This window comes from Cryptomeria japonica, unplaced genomic scaffold, assembly GCF_030272615.1.
Source record: "Cryptomeria japonica unplaced genomic scaffold, Sugi_1.0 HiC_scaffold_640, whole genome shotgun sequence".
Lineage (NCBI taxonomy): Eukaryota > Viridiplantae > Streptophyta > Pinopsida > Cupressales > Cupressaceae > Cryptomeria > Cryptomeria japonica.
The window spans coordinates 46,025-62,500 of NW_026729438.1; the positions used below are offsets into that span (position 1 = coordinate 46,025).

General features: G+C 60.3%; 1 non-coding gene across 1 annotated transcript; it reads right to left on the minus strand.

Moving 5' to 3' along the window:
- Nucleotides 1–5,362: 5,362 nt before the first annotated feature.
- Nucleotides 5,363–5,481, minus strand: LOC131872531 (5S ribosomal RNA). The gene has a single exon (XR_009370671.1). It is a non-coding gene; the product is annotated as a 5S ribosomal RNA (ribosomal RNA).
- Between the last annotated feature and the right edge of the window lie 10,995 nt (nt 5,482–16,476).

The window sequence follows — 16,476 nt, forward strand, 5'->3', positions numbered from 1 at the left end:
GCTCCGAAGCGGGGTTATTGGAGCGCCGCCTCTTTTTTTGTCGGAGCGTTTGGTGGGGTTTCTCGCATTGGCTCTTCCGAGGCCCGGTTGCCACCCTGGCGCGCACGAAGTCGGAAGTAGGGTTAATTGCCCGGGTGCGCACCTTTGCCAGGGTGGCACCTTACCTGGGCTGCGCACCAGGGCGGGCTCAAGATGGCACGCGCGTTCCGTTTTTTTCACTATCTTTCAAAACGGAAATTTTAAAATCTCCTTTTTTTTTTGCCTTTTCTGGAAATTAGTGAAGGCAGCGCATCAAAGGTGCGCACCTCGCTGCCCACCTTGGTGTGCTCTGAGGTGCGCACCCGGGAGCGCTACGAAGTGTGCTCCAAGGTGCGGCGTGCACGTTGTCGGAGCCCGGTTTGCCCCGGGTGCGCACCTCGCCTGCACCTTGGCCGGGGTGGGCACCTTGGCTGGGTTTGCCCAGGGTGCGCTCCGAAGCGGGGTTACTGGAGCGCCCCCTCTTTTTTTGTCAGAGAGTTTGGTGGGGTTTCTCGCATTGGCTCTTCCCAGGCCCGGTTGTTGGGTGCGCTCCCACCCTGGCGCGCGCGAAGTTGGAAGTTGGGTTAATTGCCCGGGCGCGCACCTTCGCCAGGGTGGGCACCTTGGTGCGCAAACCTTGGCTGGGCTGCGCACCAGGGCGGGCTCAAGATGGCACCAGCATTCCCTTTTTCTCACTATCTTTCAAAACGGAAATTTTAAAATCTCGTTTTTTTTTTGCCTTTTATGGAAATTAGTGAAGGCATCGCATCAAAGGTGCGCACCTCGCTGCCCACCTTGGTGTGCTCCGAGGTGCCCACCACGGTGCGCAACGCCGGTGCGAACCCGGGAGCGCCCCGATGTGTGCTCCAAGGTGCGGCGTGCACGAAGTCGGACCCCGGTTTGCCCCGGGTGCGCACCTCGCGTGCACCTTGGTGCGCACACCTTGGCTGGGTTGCGCGGCCTGGTGGGCACCATGGTGCGCACCAAGGAGCGCTCCGAAGTGTGCTCCAAGGTGCGGCGTGCACGAAGTCGGAGCCCGGTTTGCCCCGGGTGCGCACCTTCGCCGCGGTGGGCACCATGGCGTGCACGAAGTCGGAGCCCGGTTTGCCCCGGGTGCGCACCTCGCGTGCACCTTCGCCGGGGTGGGCACCTCGGCTGGGTTGCGCGCCCTGGTGCGCACCAAGGAGCGCTCTGAAGTGTGCTCCAAGGTGCGGCGTGCACGAAGTCGGAGCCCGGTTTGCCCCGGGTGTGCACCTCGGGTGCGCACCTCGCGTGCACCTTCGCTGCGGTGGGCACCTTGGCTGGGTTGCGCGCCTTGGTGGGCACCATGCAGTGCACGAAGTCGGAGCCCGGATTGCCCCGGGCGCGCACCTCCGCCAGGGTGGGCACCTTGGTGCGCACAACTTGCCTGGGCTGCGCACCAGGAAGGGCTCAAGATGGCACCCGCGTTCCGTTTTTTTCACTATCTTTCAGAACGGAAATTTTAAAATCTCGTTTTTTTTTGCCTTTTCTTGAAATTAGTGAAGGCAGCGCATCAAAGGTGCGCAACGCTGGTGCGAACCTGGGAGCGCTCCGATGTGTGCTCCAAGGTGCGGCGTGCACGAAGTCGGACCCCGGTTTGCCCCGGGTGTGCACCTCGCGTGCACCTTGGTGCGCACACCTTGGCTGGGTTGCGCGCCCTGGTGGGCACCATGGTGCGCACCAAGGAGCGCTCCGAAGTGTGCTCCAAGGTGCGGCGTGCACGAAGTCGGAGCCCGGTTTGCCCCGGGTGCGCACCTCGCGTGCACCTTCGCCGCGGTGGGCACCATGGCGTGCACGAAGTCGGAGCCCGGTTTGCCCCGGGTGCGCACCTCGCGTGCACCTTCGCCGGGGTGGGCACCTTGGTGTGCAGACCTTGGCTGGGTTGCGCGCCCTGGTGGGCACCATGGTGCGCACCAAGGAGCGCTCCGAAGTGTGCTCCAAGGTGCGGCCTGCACGAAGTCGGAGCCCGGTTTGCCCCGGGTGTGCACCTCGGGTGGGCACCTTGGTGCGCATGCCTTGCCTGGGCTGCGCACCAGGGCGGGCTCAAGATGGCACCCGCGTTCCTTTTTTTTCACTATCTTTCAAAACGGAAATTTTAAAATCTCATTTTTTTTTGCCTTTTTCTGGAAATTAGTGAAGGCAGCGCATCAAAGGTGCGCACCTCGCTGCCCACCACGGTGCGCAACGCCGGTGGGCACCCGGGAGTGCTTCGAAGTGTGCTCCAAGGTGCTGCGTGCACGTTGTCGGAGCCCGGTTTGCCCCGGGTGCGCACCTCGCGTGCACCTTCGTCGGGGTGGGCACCTTGGCTGGGTTTGCCCCGGCTGCGCTCCGAAGCGGGGTTATTGGAGCGCCGCCTCTTTTTTTGTCGGAGCGTTTGGTGGGGTTTCTCGCATTGGCTCTTCCGAGGCCCGGTTGCCACCCTGGCGCGCACGAAGTCGGAAGTAGGGTTAATTGCCCGGGTGCGCACCTTTGCCAGGGTGGGCACCTTACCTGGGCTGCGCACCAGGGCGGGCTCAAGATGGCACGCGCGTTCCGTTTTTTTCACTATCTTTCAAAACGGAAATTTTAAAATCTCCTTTTTTTTTTGCCTTTTCTGGAAATTAGTGAAGGCAGCGCATCAAAGGTGCGCACCTCGCTGCCCACCTTGGTGTGCTCTGAGGTGCGCACCCGGGAGCGCTACGAAGTGTGCTCCAAGGTGCGGCATGCACGTTGTCGGAGCCCGGTTTGCCCCGGGTGCGCACCTCGCCTGCACCTTGGCCGGGGTGGGCACCTTGGCTGGGTTTGCCCAGGGTGCGCTCCGAAGTGGGGTTACTGGAGCGCCCCCTCTTTTTTTGTCAGAGCGTTTGGTGGGGTTTCTCGCATTGGCTCTTCCCAGGCCCGGTTGTTGGGTGCGCTCCCACCCTGGCGCGCGCGAAGTTGGAAGTTGGATTAATTGCCCGGGCGCGCACCTTCGCCAGGGTGGGCACCTTGGTGCGCACACCTTGGCTGGGCTGCGCACCAGGGCGGGCTCAAGATGGCACCAGCATTCCCTTTTTCTCACTATCTTTCAAAACGGAAATTTTAAAATCTCGTTTTTTTTTTGCCTTTTATGGAAATTAGTGAAGGCATCGCATCAAAGGTGCGCACCTCGCTGCCCACCTTGGTGTGCTCCGAGGTGCCCACCACGGTGCGCAACGCCGGTGCGAACCCGGGAGCGCCCCGATGTGTGCTCCAAGGTGCGGCGTGCACGAAGTCGGACCCCGGTTTGCCCCGGGTGCGCACCTCGCGTGCACCTTGGTGCGCACACCTTGGCTGGGTTGCGCGGCCTGGTGGGCACCATGGTGCGCACCAAGGAGCGCTCCGAAGTGTGCTCCAAGGTGCGGCGTGCACGAAGTCGGAGCCCGGTTTGCCCCGGGTACGCACCTCGCGTGCACCTTCGCCGGGGTGGGCACCTCGGCTGGGTTGCGCGCCCTGGTGCGCACCAAGGAGCGCTCCGAAGTGTGCTCCAAGGTGCGGCGTGCACGAAGTCGGAGCCCGGTTTGCCCCGGGTGCGCACCTTCGCCGCGGTGCGCACCATGGCGTGCACGAAGTCGGAGCCCGGTTTGCCCCGGGTGCGCACCTCGCGTGCACCTTCGGCGGGGTTGCGCGCCCTGGTGGGCACCATGGTGCGCACCAAGGAGCGCTCCGAAGTGTGCTCCAAGGTGCGGCGTGCACGAAGTCGGAGCCCGGTTTGCCCCGGGTGCGCACCTCGCGTGCACCTTCGGCGGGGTTGCGCGCCCTGGTGGGCACCATGGTGCGCACCAAGGAGCGCTCCGAAGTGTGCTCCAAGGTGCGGCGTGCACGAAGTCGGAGCCCGGTTTGCCCCGGGTGCGCACCTCGCGTGCACCTTCGCCGCGGTGGGCACCATGGCGTGCACGAAGTCGGAGCCCGGTTTGCCCCGGGTGCGCACCTCGCGTGCACCTTCGCCGGGGTGGGCACCTCGGCTGGGTTGCGCGCCCTGGTGCGCACCAAGGAGCGCTCCGAAGTGTGCTCCAAGGTGCGGCGTGCACGAAGTCGGAGCCCGGTTTGCCCCGGGTGCGCACCTCGCGTGCACCTTCGCCAGGGTGGGCACCTCGGTGCGCACACCTTCTCAATGTTTTCTTGCCTTTTCTGGAAATTGGTGAAGGCAGCGCATCAAAGGTGCGCACCTCGGTGTGCTCCGAGGTGCGAACCCGAGAGCGCTCCGAGGTGCCCACGAAGTCGAAAGTCGGGTTAATTGCATTGTTTTCCCCGGGTGCGCTCCGAGGTGCGCAACATCGGCGCGCACCAAGGAGGGCTCCGAAGTGTGCTCCAAGGTGCGCACGATGGCGTGCACCTCTGGTGCGCACGATTCGGAGCTCGGTTTGACCGGGGTGCGCACACCTTGGCTGGGTTGCGCACCTTTTGTGCGCTCCAAGGTGCGCACGAAGTCGGAGCTCGGTTTGCCCCGGGTGCGCACCTTCGCCAGGGTGCGCACCTTGATGCGCACGCCTTGGCTGGGCTGCGCACCTTGGTGGGCGCCATGGTGCGCACCTTTCGTGCGCTCCAAGGTGCGCACGAAGTCGGAGCTCGGTTTGCCCCGGGTGCGCACCTTGGTGGGCGCCATGGTGCACTCCGAGGTGCCCAAGATTGGTGCGCACCAAGGAGCGCTCCGAAGTGCGCTCCAAGGTGCGCGCGAAGTCGAAAGTTGGGTTAATTGTCCGGTTTGCCTCGGGTGCGCACCTTGCGTGCACCTTCGCCAGGGTGGGCGCCTTGGTGCGCACACCTTGGCTGGGCTGCGCACACCTTGGCACCCGCGTTTCCTTCATTTTAAATTTTTTTTTTTTACAATCTCTCAAGTGGGAAATTCTATAATCTCAACTTTTTTTGCCTTTTCAGGAAACTTTTGAATGGAGCGCATCATTGGTGCGCTCCGAAGTGTGCTCCAAAGCTCTCTCCAGCTGCGTGCACCTGCCCCGGCCGCGCACCCAGCCCCGCCCAGCTTCGCTCACCTGTCCCGGGCGTCTGGTGCGGAACCTTAGAGTAAGAAACATCACCGTGCACCTTGGCCAACGTGCGCGACTCGACCGAGCGCGCACTGGCCGAGGTGCACACCGATTTCACCTGGGTGCGCGCGCAGCACCTCGGGCGCACCGGGGTGCGCGCACAACGCCCGGGTTGCACCGTGGCCTGTGTGCTCGGGGCGCCTCGGGTGCGCGCTCGGTGTCGCCCCCGCGCGCGCGGTAGTGCGGGCAGCGCACCCCGGCCCGGCCCGGCCCCGACGAGAACGCAAACGGGCAAAAGGTTTATTCAAATAGCATTGCGACGCCCGGCGAAAAACTAAAAAAGGGTGCAACACCGGGACTTCCCGGGAGGTCACCCATCCCAGTACTACTCCGGCCCAAGCGCGCTTAACTGCGGAGTTCTGATGGGATCCGGTGCACTAATGCTGGTATGATCGCACCCGTTATGAGCTTGTCGCAGTGTGTACTTAGCAAACCGCGACCCACGTGCGAATCCACCCCGGCCACCCACCCCCGTCGAGGTGCACACCCTCCCTCGCGAAGTGCGCCCCGTTCGCCAAGTGTGAGCCCTGCCCGGGTGCGCGCACCTTGCTAGGGCGTCGGGTGTGCACCCGGCCCGGCCTACGTGCGTGCACCTGGAGGGGGCGTCGTGTGCGTGCAGTGTCCCGTCTGCAACGCGGTGCCCACACACCACCTCGGGCGCAACGACCTGCGCTCACATGTGGGCCGAGTGCACCTTGGTGCATGTTCGGGGCGCCTCGGGTGCACGCTCGATCTTGCCCCGGTGCACCAAGGCGCTCGGTTTGCCCCGGGTGCGCACTTGGTGCAAGGTGGGCACCCAAAATAGGGATCAAGCACCAAAACACAAGTTTCGGGATGCAAAATGGGACCCAAGGACCACAAATGCGTTCCAAGACCCATGATGGGTCCACGAGAACAAAAATGTGTTCCGAGACTTAATAAACAAATATTGGGTTTTAGGAGAAGAAACATGCTCTGATGCCCAAAACGAGAATCGACCCCGAAAAGGCCACAGGCCAAAAGTGGGATGCGAGACAAAAAAAAATGGGACCCGAGGACCAAAATTGGGTTCCCAGGTCGAAGACAGGGCAACCGGACAAGAAACGACCTCTAAGGCTCGAAATGAGTCCCGACGACTAAAACTTGACAAGAAGCACCCATCAGGCACCCAACTCGACACCCATGGGATGCCGACCCACCCGGGCTTCCACCTAGCACACCTTGGCACCCACCCACCCTCGCACCCAACCTCGCACCCAACTTAGCACCTTTGAACCCACATTGGCACTCACCCTGACCCTGGCACCTTGGAACCCACATTGGCACTCACCTTGACCCTGGCACCCACCTTTGCACTCACCTTGGGACCCACCCTGGCTCCCACCTCGGCACCCACCCAGACACCCACCTTGGTTCCTTGGCACCCACCTTGGATCCTTGGCACCCACCCCGACACCCACCTTGGCACGCAACTTGGCTACTTGCCACCCACCTTGGCTCCTTGACGCCCACCCCGACAACCACCCCGTGACCTACCCTGGCTAGGGTTGGTGCACACCCACCCTGGTGCCCACCTTGGCACCCACCCTATGACCCACCTTGGCACGCACCTTAGTACCCACCCCGTTACCCACCCTAGGACCCACCCCGTGACCCACCTTGGCCAGGGTGGGTGCACCCACCCTGGTGCCCACCTTGGCACCCACCCATCCTAGCACCCAGCCTGTGACCGGGCTTGGAACCCAACCTTGCACCCGCACCCGTCTTGGCCAGTGTGGGTGCGCACCCATCCTGGCACCCACGTTGTGACACACCCTTTAACCCACGCACCCTAGCACCCACGTTGGCACCCACCTTGGAACCCAACCTAGCAACTTGGCACCCACCCCGTGACCCACCTTGGCATCCACCATAGCAGTCGCCGACTTGGCACCCACCTCGGCACCCACCTTGACACTTGTGGACCCACCTTGCCACTCACCCTAGCATCGACCCATCCTAGCACCCACCCTGGCACCTTTGCACCCTAGCACTCACCCATCCTAGCACCTAACCTGTGACCCACCTTGACACTCACCCTCGCACCCACCTTGGAACCCAACCTAGCACCCACCCACCCTGACACCAACCCTAGCACCTACCCACCCTTGCACCCACCCTGTGACCCATCTTGGCACCCACCCATCCTACCACTCAACCTATCACCCACCTTCTCACCCACCTTGGCATCCACCTTAGCACCCACCCACACTGGCACCTTGGCACCCACCTCGGGCAAGGTGGGTGCACACCCACCCTGGCACCCAATTTAGAACCCACCGAGCATGTTACCCACCTTGGCACCCACATTGCAGCCCACCCTAGTACCCACCCTATGACCCACATTGGCATCCACACCCTAGCACCCAGGCACCTCGACACCCGCCTTGACACCCACCCTAGCACTGAACCTGTGACCCACCTTGGAACTCACCCTAGAACCCACCCACCCTGTGAACCACCTTGGCATCCACCTTAGCACCCACCCACCTTGGCACCCACTCTAGCACTCACCCATCCTAACACCCAACTTGTTACCCACCTTGGCACCCGCCCTCGCGTCCACCTTGAAACCCACCCTAGCACCCACCCACGCAGGAGCCCACCTTGGCACCCAACCTAACACCCACGCATCCTGGCACCCAACTTGTGACCCACCTTGGAACCCACCCTAGTACCCACCTTTGAACCCACTATATCACCAACCCACCTTGGCACCCACCCTATGACCCTCTTTGGAATCCACCCTAGCACGCACCCACCCTGGCACCCACCATGGAGCGCACCCTAGCACCCACCCACCTCGGCACGCACCTCAACACCCACCTTGGTGTGCGCACTGCGCCAACCTCTCAAAGACCCTATGTGGTGCGCTCCAAAGTGTACACCTTTGGTGCGCTCCAAGGTGCGCACCTTTGGTGCACACCGAGGTGCACACCAAAGTGTGCACCGAGGTGAGCACCAAAGTGCACTCCAGGGTGCACACCAAGGCGTGCACCTTTGGTGCGGTCAATGCAAACGAATTCGGAAGTTGGGGTCGATGTCCTAATCGCTGCTGCAGACTACACGTATGAGAATCGGACAAATAGCTTTATATAGGGGAGGTGTTGCGTTTGATGGGTCGACTCCCCTGGTTGTGTGCACTGCACCAACTTCAAAGACCCTGTCTTGTTTAAGAAGTCAAAAGTTGGGGTGGATGTCCTAATCATTGCTGCAGTCTACGCATGTATGAGAATCAGACAAATAGCTTATATAGGGGAGGTGTTGCATTCGGTGGGTTGACTCCCCTGGTTGTGCGCACTGCGCCAACCTCAAAGACCCCGCATAGCAGAAGAAGTCGGAAGTCGGATTTTGGTGAGCACCAAGGCGTGCACCTTTGGTGCGGTCAACGCAGACGAATTCAGAAGTTGGGGTGGATGTCCTAATCGTTGTTGCAGGCTACACATGTATGAGAATCAGACAAATAGCTTATATAGGGGAGGTGTTGGGTTTGATGGGTCAACTCCCTTGGTTGTGCGCATTACGCCAACCTCAAAGACCTTGTTTTCGTTAAGAAGTCAAAAGTTGGGGTCAATGTCCTAATGGCTCCTGCAGGCTACACATGTATGAGAATCGGACAAATAGCTTATATAGGGGAGGTGTTGGGTTTGATGGGTCGACTCCCCTGGTTGTGCGCATTACGTCAACCTCAAAGACCTTGTTTTCGTTAAGAAGTCAAAAGTTGGGGTCGATGTCCTAATTGCTCCTGTAGACTACACATGTATGAGAATCAGACAAATAGCTTATATAGGGGAGGTGTTGGGTTTGATGGGTTGACTCCCCTAGTTGTTCGCATTACACCAACCTCAAAGACCTTGTTTTCGTTTAGAAGCCGAAAGTTGGGGTCGATGTCCTAATTGCTCCTGCAGGCTACGCATGTATGAGAATCAGACAAATAGCTTATATAGGGGAGGTGTTGGGTTTGATGGGTCGACTCCCCTGGTTGTGCGCATTGCGCCAACCTCAAAGACCCTGCATTGCGGATGAAGTCGAAAGTCAGAGTTTGGTGTGCTACAAGGTGTGGTCGAAGGTGCTCACCTAGGTGTGCACCTTTGGAGCACAGGAAAAGTGCCCTCCAAAAGTGCGCACCTTTGGAGTGCACAAAAGTGCCCTCCAAAAGTGCGCACCTTTGGAGCGCAGAAAAGTGCCCTCCAAAAAGTGCCCTCCAAAAGTGCGCACCTTTGGAGCGCAGAAAAGTGCCCTCCAAAAAGTGCCCTCCAAAAGTGCGCACCTTTGGAGCGCAGAAAAGTGCCCTCCAAAAAGTGCCCTCCAAAAGTGCGCACCTTTGGAGCGCAGAAAAGTGCCCTCCAAAAAGTGCCCTCCAAAAGTGCGCACCTTTGGAGCGCAGAAAAGTGCCCTCCAAAAAGTGCCCTCCAAAAGTGCGCACCTTTGGAGCGCAGAAAAGTGCCCTCCAAAAAGTGCCCTCCAAAAGTGCGCACCTTTGGAGCGCAGAAAAGTGCCCTCCAAAAAGTGCCCTCCAAAAGTGCGCACCTTTGGAGCGCAGAAAAGTGCCCTCCAAAAAGTGCCCTCCAAAAGTGCGCACCTTTGGAGCGCAGAAAAGTGCCCTCCAAAAAGTGCCCTCCAAAAGTGCGCACCTTTGGAGCGCAGAAAAGTGCCCTCCAAAAAGTGCCCTCCAAAAGTGCGCACCTTTGGAGCGCAGAAAAGTGCCCTCCAAAAGTGCGCACTTTTGGTGCGCACCAAGGCGCTGGTTCGGTCGTTGCAGGCGAGTTCGGAAGTTGGGGTCGATGTCCTGAGCGGAGGTGCAAACTACACAGGTGTCGGAATCGGACAAATAGCTTATATAGGGGAGGTGTATGCTTCGATGGGTCGACTCCCCAGGTTGAGCGCACCGCGCCAACCTCAAAGACCCTACGGTATGGATGAAGTCGGAAGTTGGGTCCGATGACCGATTCGATTAGTAGGTATGCTCATGAGGTCGGAATTTGGGTCCGATGACCTGCCATGTGCAGGAAGGCGAATGTTGACACTGTGCGTTGCAAGGTGCACACCAAGGCGCTGGTGCGGTCTTTTTAGTCGAGTTCGGAAGTTGGGGTCGATGTCCTGATCGGAGGTGCAAGCTACACAGGTGTGGGAATCGGACAAATAGCTTATATAGGGGAGGTGTATGCTTCGTTGGGTCGACTCCCCGGGTTGAGCGCACCGCGCCAACCTCAAAGACCCTACGGTATGGATGAAGTCGGAAGTTGGGTCCGATGACCGATTCGATATGTAGGCATACTCGCGAGGTCGGAATTTGGGTCCGATGACCTGCCACGTGCAGGAAGGCGAATGTTGGCACTGTGCGTTGCAAGGTGCGCACCAAGGCGCTGGTTCGGTCGTTGGAGGCGAGTTCGGAAGTTGGGGTCGATGTCTTGATCGGAGGTGCAAACTACACAGGTGTGGGAATCGGACAAATAGCTTATATAGGGGAGGTGTATGCTTCGTTGGGTCGACTCCCCGGGTTGAGCGCACCGCGCCAACCTCAAAGACCCTACGGTATGGATGAAGTCGGAAGTTGGGTCCGATGACCGATTCGATATGTAGGCATACTCGCGAGGTCGGAATTTGGGTCCGATGACCTGCCATGTGCAGGAAGGCGAATGTTGGGACTGTGCGTCGCAAGGTGCGCACCAAGGCGCTGGTGCCGTCGTTGCAGTCGAGTTCGGAAGTTGGGGTCGATGTCCTGGTCAGAGGTGCAAACTACACAGGTGTGGGAATCGGACAAATAGCTTATATAGGGGAGGTGTATGCTTCGATGGGTCGACTCCCTGGGTTGAGCGCACCGCGCCAACCTCAAAGACCCTACAGTATGGATGAAGTCGGAAGTTGGGTCCGATGACCGATTCGATACGTAGGCATATTGGCGAGGTCTGAATTTGTGTCCGATGACCTGCCATGCGCAGGAAGGCGGAATTTGGGTCCGATGACCGAGTTGATGGCGTGCCATGCGCAGAAAGGCGGAATTTGGGTCCGATGACCGAGTTGATGTTGATGGCCCGCCATGCACAGGAAGGCGGAATTTGGGTCCGATGACCGATTTGAAGGCGTGCCATACGCAAAAAGGCGGAGTTTGGGTCCGATGACCGAGTTGATATTGATGGCCCGCCATGCGCAGGAAGGCGGAATTTGGGTCCGATGACCTGACATACGCATGGAGTCCGACTCGGGGGCCGATGTTCGATTCGATGACTTGCATTGTGGGTAAAGTCGGAAGTTGTGGTCTTTGACCCGATTCGATGACCAGACTTCGGCTGCTTGAGAATCGGACAAATAACTTATATAGGGGAGGTAGTGTTCTCGAGCATCCTCCCCCCGTGCCCGTTTATGTCGATTGATGCTGGTGCTCGACTGGTTGGAGCGCTCGGATGCAAAAATCTTGCACCAGGATTTATCGATTGTGATGGACACGGCAAGTCTCCTGATTGCTATGCAGGAGCTCATCGTGAATCTCTATGCGGCCTTGGTATGGACTCGACCTGCGGAATGGTTCGGCAATGGTAGTCGCTCCAACACGTCCTTGCAATGGCCACAGAGGTGATTCGACTAGAGCTCCAGTCTAGCTTTTGGGTTGCTTGGCGGACTGGTATAGCCGCGATCGAGTTCCGGCCATGAACGTTTTAGATAGCTCTTGGGCTTTCTGGGACGGAAGTCGGAAGTTTGGGCTGTTGTCCGATTTGATGACCATTCTTCGGATGTGTGAGAATCGGACAAATAACTTATATAGGGGACTGTGTTGTCTCACGCAGCCCCCTCCGTGCCCCTCTATCTCGACCGATGTTGGTGCTTGAAAGGGTTGGGATCGCTCGGATTTATAAACGTGCACCACCATTTGTCGAGTGTGAGGGACGCGGCAGGTCTCCTAAATGCTATGCGGGCGCTCTCTGAGAATCTCTATCCGGCCTCGACACAGACTAGTCTTGCTGAATGGTTTGGCACTGGTAGTCGATCCAACACGTCGTTGTTGTGGCCGCCTAGGCGATTCGATTCGAGCCCCCGTCTAGCTTTTGGGTTGCTTGGCGGATTTTGCCCTATCCGCAAGTGAGCTCGGTCCCTAAACGTTCGAGAAACCCGATTGCTATGCGCCGACTCTCTTTCTTGCGAGCCTCCATCTAGCTTTTGGGTCTCTACGGAACGGAAGTCGGAATCTGGGACCGTTGTTTGATTCGACGAGGCAGACTACGGTTGTGCGAGAATCGGACAAATAACTTATATAGGGGAGGTGTTGACTGGAGCATTCTCCCCCGTGCCCCTCTAACTCGACCAATGCTGGCGCTCGAACGGTGGTAGCGCTCGGATTTTCATTGAGCGCCAGCATTGGTCGATTTAGAGGGGCATGCGAGATTCCCGAATGCTATGCGAGGGCTCTAACGGAAATGTCTATTGGTTTCGGTATGGATGCAATTGCGAGTGGTTCGGCAAAGGTAGTCGTTCCGATGCGTCCATGTCGTGGCCAAATCGATAATTCGATTTGAGCCCTCGTATAGCATTTGGGTCTCTCGATGTGATTCCGCATTCCAGTCCCTTTGGGCACTGCTTGAGCCGCATCCCAGGGGGTTCCCTTCCCAATAATCTGCCTCGCAACCCGATTGCTATGCGGTGAGGCTCCTCGGCCGCTTCGGAACTATCTGTGTATCAGACGCATCGCGGGATAAGGGGTTGGCAACGGTAGTCGCCCCAAGCGCGTCCGATGCTTGGACCATTCCGAGGCGGCCCTGAAGCCTCTTCCGTCTAGCCGTTGGGTCCTTCTCGCCGCATCCCTCGCCTCGCACCCCGATTGCTATGCGGTGAGGCTCCTCGGCCGCCTCGGAACTATCTGTGTATCGGACGCGTCGCGGGATAAGGGGTTGTCACTGGTAGTCGCCCCAAGCGCGTCCGATGCTTGGACCATTCCGAGGCGGCCCTGAAGCCTCTTCCGTCTAGCCGTTGGGTCCTTCTCGCCGCATCCCTCGCCTCGCACCCCGATTGCTATGCGGTGAGGCTCCTCGGCCGCCTCGGAACTATCTGTGTATCGGACGCGTCGCGGGATAAGGGGTTGTCATTGGTAGTCGCCCCAAGCGCGTCCGATGCTTGGACCATTCCGAGGCGGCCCTGAAGCCTCTTCCGTCTAGCCGTTGGGTCCTTCTCGCCGCATCCCTCGCCTCGCACCCCGATTGCTATGCGGTGAGGCTCCTCGGCCGCCTCGGAACTATCTGTGTATCGGACGCGTCGCGGGATAAGGGGTTGTCACTGGTAGTCGCCCCAAGCGCGTCCGATGCTTGGACCATTCCGAGGCGGCCCTGAAGCCTCTTCCGTCTAGCCGTTGGGTCCTTCTCGCCGCATCCCTCGCCTCGCACCCCGATTGCTATGCGGTGAGGCTCCTCGGCCGCCTCGGAACTATCTGTGTATCGGACGCGTCGCGGGATAAGGGGTTGTCACTGGTAGTCGCCCCAAGCGCGTTCGATGCTTGGACCATTCCGAGGCGGCCCTGAAGCCTCTTCCGTCTAGCCGTTGGGTCCTTCTCGCCGCATCCCTCGCCTCGCACCCCGATTGCTATGCGGTGAGGCTCCTCGGCCGCCTTGGAACTATCTGTGTATCGGACGCGTCGCGGGATAAGGGGTTGTCACTGGTAGTCGCCCCAAGCGCGTCCGATGCTTGGACCATTCCGAGGCGGACCCGAAGCCTCTTCCGTCTAGCCGTTGGGTCCTTCTCGCCGCATCCTTCGCCTCGCACCCCGATTGCTATGCGGTGAGGCTCCTCGGCCGCCTCGGAACTATCTGTGTATCGGACGCGTCGCGGGATAAGGGGTTGTCACTGGTAGTCGCCCCAAGCGCGTCCGATGCTTGGACCATTCCGAGGCGGACCCGAAGCCTCTTCCGTCTAGCCGTTGGGTCCTTCTCGCCGCATCCCTCGCCTCGCACCCCGATTGCTATGCGGTGAGGCTCCTCGGCCGCCTTGGAACTATCTGTGTATCGGACGCGTCGCGGGATAAGGGGTTGTCACTGGTAGTCGCCCCAAGCGCGTCCGATGCTTGGACCATTCCGAGGCGGACCCGAAGCCTCTTCCGTCTAGCCGTTGGGTCCTTCTCGCCGCATCCCTCGCCTCGCACCCCGATTGCTATGCGGTGAGGCTCCTCGGCCGCCTTGGAACTATCTGTGTATCGGACGCGTCGCGGGATAAGGGGTTGTCACTGGTAGTCGCCCCAAGCGCGTCCGATGCTTGGACCATTCCGAGGCGGACCCGAAGCCTCTTCCGTCTAGCCGTTGGGTCCTTCTCGCCGCATCCCTCGCCTCGCACCCCGATTGCTATGCGGTGAGGCTCCTCGGCCGCCTTGGAACTATCTGTGTATCGGACGCGTCGCGGGATAAGGGGTTGTCACTGGTAGTCGCCCCAAGCGCGTCCGATGCTTGGACCATTCCGAGGCGGCCCCGAAGCCTCTTCCGTCTAGCCGTTGGGTCCTTCTCGCCGCATCCCTCGCCTCGCACCCCGATTGCTATGCGGTGAGGCTCCTCGGCCGCCTTGGAACTATCTGTGTATCGGACGCGTCGCGGGATAAGGGGTTGTCACTGGTAGTCGCCCCAAGCGCGTCCGATGCTTGGACCATTCCGAGGCGGCCCCGAAGCCTCTTCCGTGTAGCCGTTGGGTCCTTCTCGCCGCATCCCTCGCCTCGCACCCCGATTGCTATGCGGTGAGGCTCCTCGGCCGCCTTGGAACTATCTGTGTATCGGACGCGTCGCGGGATAAGGGGTTGTCACTGGTAGTCGCCCCAAGCGCGTCCGATGCTTGGACCATTCCGAGGCGGACCTGAAGCCTCTTCCCTCTAGCCGTTGGGGCTTTCTCGCCGCATCCCTCGCCTCGCACCCTGATTGCTATGCTGTGAGGCTCCTCGGCCGCCTTGGAACTATCTGTGTATCGGACGCATCGCGGGATAAGGGGTTGGCAGTGGTAGTCGCCCCAAGCGCATCCGATGCTTGGACCATTCCGAGGCGGCCCTGCAGCCTCTTCCGTCTAGCCGTTGGGGCCATCTCGCCGCATCCCCCACCTCGCACCACGATTGCTATGCGGTGAGGCTCCTTGGCCGCCTCGGAACTATCTGTGTATCGGACGCATCGCGGGATAAGGGGTTGTCACTGGTAGTCGCCCCAAGCGCGTCCGATGCTTGGACTATTCCGAGGCGGCCCTGCAGCCTCTTCCGTCTAGCCGTTGGGGCCATCTCGCTGCATCCCCCACCTCCTCGGCCGCCTCGGAACTATCTGTGTATCGGACGCATCGCGGGATAAGGGGTTGGCAGTGGTAGTCGCCCCAAGCGCGTCCGATGCTTGGACTATTCCGAGGCAGCCCTGCAGCCTCTTCCGTCTAGCCTTTGGGGCCATCTCGCCGCATCCCTCGCCTCGCACCCCGATTGCTATGCGGTGAGGCTCCTCGGCCGCCTGGGAACTATCTTCGTATCGGACGCATCGCGGGATAAGGGGTTGTCACTGGTAGTCGCCCCAAGCGCGTCCGATGCTTGGACTATTCCGAGGCGGCCCTGTGGCCTCTTCCGTCTAGCCGTTGGGGCCATCTCGCCGCATCCCCCACCTCGCACCCCGATTGCTATGCGGTGAGGCTCTTCGGCCGCCTTGGAACTATCTTCGTATCGGACGCATCGCGGGATAAGGGGTTGTCACTGGTAGTGGCCCCAAGCGCGTCCGATGCTTGGACTATTCCGAGGCGGCCCTGCAGCCTCTTCCGTCTAGCCGTTGGGGCCATCTCGCCGCATCCCCCACCTCGCACCCCGATTGCTATGCGGTGAGGCTCCTCGGCCGCCTTGGAACTATCTTCGTATCGGACGCATCGCGGGATAAGGGGTTGTCACTGGTAGTCGCCCCAAGCGCGTCCGATGCTTGGACTATTCCGACGCGGCCCTGTGGCCTCTTCCGTCTAGCCGTTGGGGCCATCTCGCCGCATCCCCCACCTCGCACCCCGATTGCTATGCGGTGAGGCTCCTCGGCCGCCTTGGAACCATCTTCGTATCGGACGCATCGCGGGATAGGGGGCTGTCACTGGTAGTCGCCCCAAGCGTGTCCGATGCTTGGACCATTCCTAGGCGGCCCTGAAGCCTCTTCCGTCTAGCCGTTGGGGCCTTCCCGCCCCATCCCTCGCCTCGCACCCCCGATTGCTATGCGGTGAGGCTCCTCGGCCGCCTTGGAACCATCTGTGTATCGGACGCATCGCGGGATAAGGGGTTGGCACTGGCAGTCGCCCCAAGCGCGTCCGATGCTTGGACCATTCCGAGGTGGCCCTGAAGCCTCTTCCGTCTAGCCGTTGGGGCCTTCCCGCCCCATCCCTCGCCTCGCACCCCGATTGATATGCGGTGAGGCTC